Raw genomic sequence first — 10666 nt, forward strand, 5'->3', positions numbered from 1 at the left:
GAACTTCTTGCGAAAGAGTTCGTCCAGGGAAGTACACCTTCCCTATTTTTGCCGCCAAACATTAATGTGAGCATGACAGCATTCCGGTTTAGCAGAGTACGGGTGCTGGTGAAATTACAGGCACATGGGACAGTTAACTTAAGTCTCGTGGTAACGGGCGCAGTGGCAGTGCCCCTCAGACTTTGTGATTTAATACTCTGAATCATGCCTAGGCATGTCGCTTAGATAGGTACTACTAAGTGCACGACTTGTTCATCTCGTCACTTGATATTATAAAAATTGGGTAAGTAAACTATGCTAATTTTATTTTGAACAATCTTCTTCTTGATGAATTATATTTTTTTAAATAGACTGCTATTCCATAAATCGTGCACATGGCTTCTGAAGCCACAGCAGAAGTAAATCGATTTTGTCGTAATTTAAACAATATTTTAAACGAATTCGTAAACAGCGAATGAATTTGTTCGTGCATGTGCATATATTTATACATATGACACACAATACAGAGATTTATCAATTTCTTTTCATTACAAAATTCACAAATCTTCATATAAAAAAAAAGTTTTCGAAGGATTCCACTCAATCCGTAGAAAAGTCCGAAAATATCCTAACAATAACGGACCTCTCCAAATAGAAAATCATAAAGAACCTTTTACAAAAGGTTATGTGGTAAACACATATCGGATTTCTCACAAAATATACAATGAAACTTAAGGTATTAGGTACTTGAAACGGTAAGACGGGCGACGTAATTTGTAGAAAAAAGTGGACCACAAATGTGTATTGGACATATCGTTACGAAACGTGGTAATACAAACAAAAGACAATCAATTTGATTAAAATTCTACAAAGTACTAACATTGATCATCACGACCATTAATTACTATTTTCCCATTTAAGCATATTGCAAGTTGTTTTTACGTGTCAGTCCTTTTGATCCGCATGATATACCGTGTACCTAATAATTTCTACATAATAATTGTTTTGACGATGCTTTGAAAGCAGATAAAATTATTGACAAATAAAAATCATTGAATAATGGACATGCTACTAAAACTTTCTGTGAACGCCCCGTACCGTTTTCTGTTTGTACGGATATGTAATTGTTTGGACAGCCTATTTGTCAGCTTTATTTGAAATGTGTCATTGATCAATAGCAATTCAAGACGTGTTTCTAGTAGCAGTAGAGCTCCTTATAAAAGAGTTCGTCCAGAGAAGTACTGCCACCTTAACTATTTCTGCCGTCAAATGGTAATGTGAGCATTACTGAGTTTCGGTTCTGAAGGATAAGGGTGCTGGCGACATTACAGGCACATGGGACTTGTCAACTTGTCTCAGGCGCAGTGGCAGTATCCTCAGATCTTTGTGATTTAAAACACTGAGTGGCACTTCAAATGTTATGGGCAGGCGGGTCGCGAATGACTTGTTCGTCCAATCACCTGGCATCATAAGGAAAAAAATATCAAACCACTTTTTTAATGAACAAAGGTACTTGTTTAGGGTCAACTGAAAATCTGCGTCAGCCTTTTCCCGGCGGTGACAATAACTGAGTAGATCCTTTTATATACGCCACAGTAAACAAGACACTACAAATTTACCAAACGATCTCTATTAGTCATTATTCGGCTTGCCTTCTAAAACGATAATTCATACAATACACAAAGTTTTCTTTTTCCATAAAATCTAACAACGGCATTGTGTGCGAAATTTTGAAAAACTAATGTGCTACTGCTGCATGCTGCTGCTGCTGTCTGCCGCATACCTGAAGACCTGTGGGCCAAGATAACCACCCAGTGGAGCCCCAAAAGCGTAAGGCGCCGCGGCAGACCGAGGAAGCGATGGCGTGACGAACTGGACGCTTACGATAAGGCTTGGATCCAGTTAGCTCAAAATCGGGATCCGTGGAGGGCCTTTGCCCAGCAGTGGGATACATCAGGCTAATTATAATATACTACTGACTGACTAACGCGTAGCGTCAATATACGTATTGATGTTAAAAGTCAACAAATGTCTTCATTTCAAGTTCCAAATTGACGTATCTATACATATTAATGTTGCCCATAGACTAGTATATACCTTATTGATTTACTCGATCGATATATCTGTAGACTTGTCATAAAATGACATTGGTATACGTTGGTATAGTCAGGTGAAAAACATATCGGACATGTCTAAGAAATTTAATGTTAAAAAGTTGGCGTTATTGTTGATGTTATTGTTATTTTGATTGCCGTGGCAACGACACTGACAGTGCAAGGTTGGTATGATGAAGAAGGAGGAGAATCGAGTTCCTCAGATACCTAGGTCGGGTTGTATCTATGGATTTATCATAAATTTCGCATTGCATTTATGAATTTGTACAAAATAGAACGTTACGTTTACTTTACTACGTAACTCCGTTACAGTTTTACGCCAACCCGCTGAACCTTAGATTAATTTTGGTATAGAGATAGATGGGACCTAGAAGAATGACATAAGAGACTTTTTGTCATAAAAATAAATCTTAAAGGGGAAGTACGGAGAACCAATAATTTTTCCAGTAAGGGATCTGAAAATTTATATTTATCCTTTTTGTAAGAAATAATAAATGTTTCAGCACTTTTACCAATTACCCCTCAAGGTAAAATAGGGGATGAGTAGGATACTCGAAGTACTTATTCTACGCAGACAAAGTCGCGGGCACCAGCTAGTTTATAATATTATTACTGTTATTACAATAGTGTTATAACTCAAAATATGTGAAATTCAAGATTATACAATTCCTGAAAGTAAAATTTAATTCTCTACACTACACGAGTATTATATATTAATTAAAATATAATATCTACTTAACTCAAAATGAGACAAACTTTTCGTGAGCTAGTTCTGGACAAAACAGTCTTTACTCAAAAATATTGAATTATTATTATTTGTAAATATATTTGGCAAGTAGGACATACATTTTAATAACCTTTCACGAGAAGTGAGTAATTCGTTTTTCATCGATTCTAAAACAAATACACTTTTTGAGTTAATACAGTATTGTATTAACAGTGCGATATGTTGTTTATACTTCAGTGCCTGAACACGAAACAATTGTACTTCCGTAAAAAGAAATATATTAGAAACATATTACTCTTGTTAATATCTTTCAGTAATAATAGCTTTTATAATTATATCAATGTACACACATCAAAAGTGTCTAGGGATCAAGTACGTTTAAGAGTATTGCTGCAATTAGGGTTAATTATATTAACTTTTTTGTATCGCTATTGATACTTTTTAGTGAGTTTTAACATTTAAATAAGGAATATTGTTTAAAATTCGATAATAAGAAGAAAATCGATTGTCAATGTGGTTTTGTATAAAAATGAGTTATAGCGTTTTGACAAAATCATTACAATATCTGCATCGGAACCGAGACAATTTACATTATTATGGAGAGACGACATCATTTAACCCGAGAAGTGATGATGCGAGCCGTCGGAATGTTGGAAGCTGGTTCCAGGCAACGTGCTGTGGCTTTCACTCTTAACACTACACAGAGCGTCATAAGTCGCCTCTGGACGCGCTATCGCATGACGGGCAGCGTGGCCGAGCGACATGGAGGACGATCTCGCATCATGACTCGCAGACAGGACCGGTATATCCAAAATACTGCTCGACGGAAGCGTACCATGACCGCCATGATGTTGGTTACTAGGCTCCACAGCTCCTCAGGCTTGCTAATAAGCGATCAAACAATCCGAAATCGTTTACGTGAAGTGGGTCTGCGATCCCAAAGGCCGCTCAGAGTTCCACCTATTGCACCCTGCAATCGCAGGACCCGTTTACGATGGGCTCGCGAACACAGAAACTGGGAGGAAGAAGACTGGCGCTATGTGTGCTTTTCGGATGAATCCCGCTTCGGTATGAGACCGGATACAAGACGTACTCGAGTTTGGAGAACATCTGGACGTCATGAACGTTTGAGATATTGTCAGGAAGTTCATCCATATGGTGGGGGAACAATAATGATATGGGCCGGTATTTGGATCGGCGGAAGAACCGATCTCATTTGGATCAGGGGTAACCTCAATGCTCAAGTTTACGCAGAGAGGATTGTTTCACATGTTATCATCCCTTTGCGAGGCCAGTTGCGTGATTCATTTCAACTAATGCATGACAACGCACGTCCACACACGGCTAGAGTCGTAACACGCATTCTTGCCGAAGCTCGTATCAACGTTCTGCCGTGGCCTGCTCAATCGCCAGACCTCAATCCAATTGAGCACGCATGGGATATGCTTCAAAGAAGAGCTGTGCCGAGTATGCATACCGTACATACTCTACAACAATATTTTGACTTGTTACAAAACACATGGGCGGCCATTCCTCAAAGTGATTTTGATGAACTCATCTTAAGCATGCCAAATCGCTGTAATTGTGTGATTCGTGTTAATGGTAGAAATACAGATTATTAATTTTCTTATCTTTACAATAAAAATGAGCAAAATCATCATTTTCGCCATTTTTTTGTCATTTAATTGACGCCGTTAATTTGAGTTTTTTCCCACAATTTGCAAAAACATAAATTTTAGTTTATTTTAATTAAATATAGGGGTAAGCGGTTAAATAAAACATAAGCATTAAAGTAAGAAGTCGTCCTGGAAGACTGGATTTGGTAAATATTGCTTAAATAATTTTTATTTCAAAAATATTCACTTGATCCCTAGACACTTTTGATGTGTGTATTTTTTGGATTTTTTTAAATTCCAGTTTGGTTTTTATTTGTATTGGAATTTATAACTGAGACATAAATGGATTGACTTCTTTTAGTTCTCCGTTAAAATGGGTGTTTAGCAGGGCTCAATACTAGGACCTTTCTGATTTCTCATTTATATTAACGACCTACCATTATTTGTTAAGGTTCTTTGCGAAATAGTATTGTTTGCTGATGACACATCCTTGATTTTTAAAACAGACAGACGTGACGTTAACTATGACAATATTAAAGATACCCTCTCAAAGGTAGTTATTGGTTTAATGCTAACAATTTATTGCTCAATGTCAAGAAGATGAAGTGTGTTAAATTTGAATTACCTAATGTAAAACCTACTAGTCCAATGATAGAAATAAATGGAGAAAAGTTAGACCTTGTCAATAAAGCTGTCTTTTTGGGAGTGACCTTAGATAGTAAACTTCAATGGTTTACATATATATTTTCCTTAACCAGCAGATTAAGCTCTGCTGCATACGCAGTTCGTTGAATACGTGAGCTTACCGATGTTGCTACTACTAGACTAGTTTACTTTAGTTACTTCCATAGTATAATGTCCTCCGAGTTTCTCAAATAAGGTAAAGCGGCAGATATACAAACGATATTTGTGGTGCAAAAACGAGCTATTCGTGCTGTGTACCATTTGGGTTCTCGGGTTTCTCTCAGAGAAAAGTTTAAGGAGACTACTATCGTGACTGTGGCATCACAGCATATTTACTCTATATATTTATTAAAATATATTTTGTATGCCCGTAAAAATGTATATAATTTTATTGAGAAAGAAGATATCCATAATATTAACCTTAGAAGTAAATCCAAACTCATGGTACCACGATTTCGTTTAACTAAGGTTAAAGATTCTTTTATAGCGAACTGTATACGTTTTTACAATAAGATTCCGGAGCATATATTAAGATTATCATTTCCTAAGTTTAAAACTTACATTAAAAGTATTTTAATCGAAAACTCATGTTACAAAATTGAAGAGTATGTTAGATGAAGATGTATGGAAAGACAACATGAATCTAGATTCTACAGAATTATGATTCAAAATGTTATTCCAGAGCATTTCAGTTTATTTGAAAAGTGCAATCCCTAGAGTTTCTTGCTCGTTTTTCTCAGGTAAGTCAGCGTAGTGAACGAGCAGTACCTTAAAAAAATGACGTTTTCAGGTGTAAAAATTTTACTTATGGAGTAATTCGACTCATCCAAAGAACAGAGTCCGATGTGATTATACAACGAAAATAGGATAAATACATAATCTCCTACATACAAAATAAGGCCTAGCTATAGGTGTTTTCATAATTTAATGTATTATTTCGTTTCGGAAATATATAATCGATCAATGGTCGATCTGATATCTACAGCTAAAAACAGCGAACGAAATGTATTTTAATATCCTGAGAATAAGCAGTCTTGCACATAGGTCTTTGTTCTACTGATGAGTCGAAATGATTATTTGACTTTGACTTTTTCATAACATGTTTAAATAATTTATTACAATTTTTACTATTTATTTTCTACTTTTCAACTGGATATCATTTTGCAAAGTGGTAGTAGAGAGGTAATTTGTGAGTTTGAATTAAATCAAACGAACAATTAAATTCACCTTTACAAATAAATACTGAAAACGACTTTTACAGTAACATAAACCGATTCTACTTTTAACAAATAGGTTTCAATGGCTTCAAGACTTATGTTTCCTATTAATTCAATATTCGATCCTAAAATTCGTCTAAATAAATAATAAACCTACATAGGCACACAATGTAGATATTGATTTTTACTAACGGTTTTCCGTCAGACCTTTTTCAATATACATAGGTTCGGTTGTAAGTATTGTGAAATGTGTTACTTTTATAGAACAAAGGTACTTAAATGTTTATCTTTATTATACCTTATTCACATCTTCATGTAGCTGCTACAAAGTGAGACTAAGTTTCGAAAGTTTATCTGTACGAGAACAAATTTTCAGACATTCGTTTCCTATAATTTCCAGTTTTTACAGTGTAAATAGGTATATAAAATCCGTCTTCTTCTTATCGTATCTATGGTATATACCATAATGCTTGTTACTGTGGTGAAAGGATTTGCCAATTGTTGCCCAGGGTACGGCGTACAAGAAAGGAGTGGTACGTTTTGCTGGGAGGGTCTTACCGTGCTCCGTAAAATCCGTGGCTAGTAACAAGGGCTCCATGTGAAATAATAAAGATATACTTTTGTACCTCTTGTACCCACAATTTAAATCTCAGAGAGAACATTGAACACGTATGTATTTATCAAAAAGCTGGGAGTGTCTAAACATTTCTCTTATGATATAATATAATACAAACTCAAAGAGACACTTGGGAAACTTATATCCCTTGGGAGCGTTTACTCCTTAATTATTCGTGTAACTTGAAACCAAATTAGTTCGGGACGGGAGAAAGCAAAGTTTAGATTTGTTAGGAACACCACTTTCAAAGTGTGGTTAGAATGCGAAAGAAGTTGATTTGGCCCAAACCCTAGAAAATTTTGCAAGTACCCTACTGGAATTGTGGTTAGAGCGTTTGCTGAAACGTACGCGTAACATTCTTATATGTTACAATCTCATTCATTTTGTTCCTCAAGTACTACTTCGCAGTTGGAATTAAATAAAAACATATGAGTAATCCCGTATAGCGGTGGTGGCCCAGTGGGAGAGAGATTGCTTCTCTATTGAGAGGTCAACCGTTCAAATCTCTGTGTAACGTAACCATTACATTATATGAATACCTCTCGATAACGGCAAAATCAGCATGAAGAACGCTCACAACTTTTGGAAAACGTCCGAAGCCTCCCACCCGCATTGTACCAACGCAGCATGACGGAATATCGCCTAGAAAGCCTTAAAAGAGACCCGTGCGCGAAAGTGGTAGATTGCAATGACGAGTAGTTAGCGTGTTTCGCCAATTTTCCACAGTAACTTGACCTTGATGTAAAAAGTACAAGGTATAGTTAGATTATATCACAGGTAGAAAAACAAATAAACAATAAAAACTGCCCGAAACCACGCTTAGAAAAGGATATATAAATATATAATATAAATTAAAACTTATATAAATAAAAGTTAAAAAACATTATAAGTATCAGGTAGGTAGATATCATAATGTTACTTTGCAATGTAATAAAATATTGTCCCAAAGAAAGAATAACATCCACCTTAGCTCATTGTAATCTCAGTTTAGGGTTATCACAAGAAGGTACATTGTCTTCCAAATAACCACTTGGTTTCATAATAACTCATTCATAATAATAGGACAGGAATGTTTGACGGAAGAGTTGTGTATCTGAAATATTAACAAGCCTTACATGGGTGCAGTAATAATCTTTCACTCAAATATTTACCATTTTCTAGTCTTTAAAATCATGTTCAGTGTTGGGTCACAAAAAAATTTCTATTCGAAAATTTATTTTTAATTTCACCAGCACCCTCATTCTTCAAAACAAATAAGTAATAATAATAATCGTTTTTTTGTTAATTTATTTCTTCTTATTTTTCAGAAAAATAAATAATTTTCCTATACTTTTCCACGAAGATATTTCTTTTCTATGAAGATACTGAACGAAAGCGATGAAGTCATTACAAAGTTTTTATTTACCGATGATCTTTCTTTTGGCTGTTGTCCAATCATTTTAAGTCTCGTTTTACTTTAGCTATGTTTTTATTTTATAGTTCACGCTAAATATAACGCCGAAAGTTATATTTAAACATAGAACATAATATAAACCTTCCAATTGTATTTTTCCAATTTTTCGACATTTTTTCCGGAAAATTTATACTACCAATTTAAAATTATTCGGATAATTATCCAACAGTACCCATGTTCGAAAACAAAACATGATAGAGATTATAAAGATATCTCACGGTTCGCGTCAGACGTTATAATTTTACAATTTTAAACAATAACCGAAAAAACCAAGCCTAATACAATTAAAAATAACATACTAGAAATACAACATACTTTGGAATGTATACCGGTACCTATAACCAAAGCGCTCAATGAAATTCAAACAATGCAAATATCTTTTTATGCACCGAATAACATTCTCGTGATTACTATTTTCACCACTATAGCTACACCTCCTAAATATACACTCCTTGGCCAATTTGTATAAGCAAAACCTGTAAAGAAACTCATAAAAGTATTAGTGAGTGCTAACATCGTTAAAGATAATAAATAATATTAAGATAAGTCAATATAACAATGTACGAGCGTTTCCAAGTCAAATAGAATTACATAAGAGGATACTTATAGAATTTGAGGAATAAAAATTGCATCTGAAGGTTAATAAATCTGATGTAACTAACTGGTCGGTTGTGGAACGGTTTTCCAACATTTTCTCATGTGCGCGCTAACTATGGAGCAAGAATTTTGAAAGGTCTCCATAATAGGAATGGACCACTGTATGGAGGTTCATGATAGAATTCAATCCTTCTGATAGTAAACGCTTTGATCTTACCAACTCAGCCACACGTCACAATGTTCAAGTTATAGCGACTTATATAGTAACATCGGTTTATAAAGATTTCTTCGCGTACCGTCGCTACGATTCAACAATATTGACTTCTCTGCAAATTTAAGCATTCATCATCAAATTACATTTTGGAATAGATGACAAGGTATTTAAAAAGTCTCGCAACACCTAACATTCGCTAAATAGCTAAAACATTGCTTATCTTGTACCTAATATTACAAACTAACTAAATTGTTAAAATGGCGAAACATTGAAATTGAACCTTTTACTCGTTAACCGTTAAATGATTTATGAAGGTAGTTATGAATCTGGAAACAAAACCCGTCTTCCTTGTAAGAACGGGTCAAGTGGATGGGGTTGAACTAAAGAGGACATAAAGAAATTTAAGCAAATGTTTTCCTCATCGAAGCAATGCCGGCTTGGACCGGGAAGGAGCAACAAGTGCACCGGTGGCGACAGCACGTCGGCGAAATGAGAGGCCACCGTCGCCGCTACAACAACATCTCCAGCACGGTAAACAAAGCAACCACAACGCGAGTGGAATTCTCAAGACGGAGGTAACGATCGTGAAAACTGGGCCGGACATGTGTGCCGTGGCCGTGACCGAGTTACAATCACTTTTCAATTAATAAAGAACCCAAGCACCTGCAGAATGCAACTCCGATCCGACTATCACTAGAAGCGTTTACGATACGCACTCGTGTGATGCGGCTCCGAACTCACTGGAAGCTGCACTTGCAACACTGGCTAGTTAATGTGATATTTACGTACTTTCAGAGTTATAACACAGGGCATAGATACACAGGGCAGAACGAACCGGTCGGCAGTCGCGGTACAACGTAATACAACGTGTGTCTCTCGCGACGGACTCCGCGGCACTGGCGACACGGCTTCGGAACGGCACTACCGCTGACGAAGGCGATCGGTTGCCTGGCCACTCGCTTGGCTGCGGCGTACCACTTGCGAACGGACAATTCGCAACAACTCCGAATACCTACGTAACGTAACTTAACTCCATAATATTTTATAGTTTCGTAACGTGATTACTGTGCGCCGTTCGTGTCTAATCGATGTCACGATTTCGGGAGCGGTCCTTGGAGTTTTGAGCTTCGGATGACAAAAGTCGACGCGACATCAACAAAAGGAGACGACAACTGGCGGTTTATCAAGTTATGAATATTCATTTTGCGGTAATGAAAAGTCGTTCCACATTTCGCTCATCTCGATTATTTCGCGACGAAATTAAACGTTTTCGTTGGAAACAGGTTTTTGATTCCATCGTGGACGCCTCGATGAGTTTGTCGTCTGCATCAAAATGTAAAAAGAGGCTTTGACATCTTCTACAAAACTTTTGAATTATGAAATACGAAATTCTCGAATTCGGAATTTGAATACAATAATTTAATTAAGTAGGTTTATTAACCTATTCAG

General features: G+C 36.2%; 1 protein-coding gene across 3 annotated transcripts in view; it reads right to left on the minus strand.

Moving 5' to 3' along the window:
* LOC113232098 (terminal nucleotidyltransferase 5C) overlaps window positions 1-10114 on the minus strand; it is a 304794-nt gene extending 294680 nt beyond the window's left edge. The window contains exon 1 of one of the 3 annotated variants that reach the window (XM_026466734.1): window positions 10007-10114. The gene's annotated coding sequence lies outside the window, so the exon portion shown is untranslated. Of the gene's footprint in view, window positions 1-9880 lie in introns of all 3 variants that reach the window. The other 2 variants (XM_026466733.1, XM_026466731.1) reach the window with 2 other exon arrangements.
* Window positions 10115-10666: the final 552 nt, after the last annotated feature.

The sequence above is a fragment of the Hyposmocoma kahamanoa genome, unplaced genomic scaffold, assembly GCF_003589595.1.
Source record: "Hyposmocoma kahamanoa isolate Upper Pololo Valley unplaced genomic scaffold, ASM358959v1 66, whole genome shotgun sequence".
Classification (NCBI taxonomy): Eukaryota; Metazoa; Arthropoda; class Insecta; order Lepidoptera; family Cosmopterigidae; genus Hyposmocoma; species Hyposmocoma kahamanoa.